The following is a 298-nucleotide window of genomic DNA, read 5'->3' on the forward strand; positions in this document are numbered from 1 at the left end:
ATTTAGAGTATGTTTTACGTAAATATATTAGAAATCACAATAATTAACAAGTTAATATAAAAAAAAACTTATAAAAAATTCATTGACTTTTGAAATTTCATTTGTATCACATAAATCAGGACCGAGTAATATATATGAAAATTACATAAAACGTACTATAACTCACAATAATTAGCAACTCAAAATATCTATATATCTATATTTCTCCCAATTTATGCGTATAGATGAAATTTTGAAAGTTAACAAAAACTGTTTATATGTTTTGAAATATTTTAAGCTATTAATTATTATGATTTAT

The sequence above is a fragment of the Solanum tuberosum genome, unplaced genomic scaffold, assembly GCF_000226075.1.
Source record: "Solanum tuberosum cultivar DM 1-3 516 R44 unplaced genomic scaffold, SolTub_3.0 scf00273, whole genome shotgun sequence".
Lineage (NCBI taxonomy): Eukaryota > Viridiplantae > Streptophyta > Magnoliopsida > Solanales > Solanaceae > Solanum > Solanum tuberosum.